The sequence below is a fragment of the Aphanomyces astaci genome, assembly GCF_000520075.1.
Source record: "Aphanomyces astaci strain APO3 unplaced genomic scaffold supercont1.570, whole genome shotgun sequence".
In the NCBI taxonomy this organism is placed as follows: domain Eukaryota; phylum Oomycota; class Saprolegniomycetes; order Saprolegniales; family Verrucalvaceae; genus Aphanomyces; species Aphanomyces astaci.
Window position 1 is genome coordinate 1,207 of NW_009798833.1, and position 662 is coordinate 1,868.

Consider the following 662-nt stretch of genomic DNA (forward strand, 5'->3'; position numbering starts at 1 on the left):
TAAGACTCTGTAAATGACTAAAAATTGATTGATAATACAATGTTACAGTAGTTACCGACTGTCCTCGCACAAAGTCCTATGCTTCACCGCGCCCATGACCATGGCCGGTACACCAGTGACGAACAACTATCTACCGTCACGACCACTACACCTATAAACACAGCGGTTGCATTGGTGACCACGACGTCAACGCATGCACGTGGTTATATTTACAGTTAAGTGGTGTATTTCAAGTGTTTCAATCTACGTGCGCCAATTTGGACGGTTTGCACGTGATATAATTTCCAGCAAAAAATAATTAAGACTTACGGGACAGCATTGAATATTAATACCAACCTTGGATACTATGGTTAATATAATATAATTGTTGAATTAAAAGCGTGGATGACATGTGGATGATATTGGATGAAATTGGATGACTGTGAAGTTGTGGGATGAAACCTAAAGTAGTGACCAAGCAATACGTTGGCCCCGAGCGCCCGGGAGGCCGTCTGCGCAAGCGCGGCCGTACGAGAGCGCGGATCTAAGCTTCTCACTTCACCGAATGATCTATCTTTTCTTCTTGTCGGGCAGTGGCAGGTAGGCCGTAGGCCGTGCCGCTCCCGGACGAGGCCTGTATTCAATGACCTAGCATTATCCTAATTTACTATTATCTATACTAA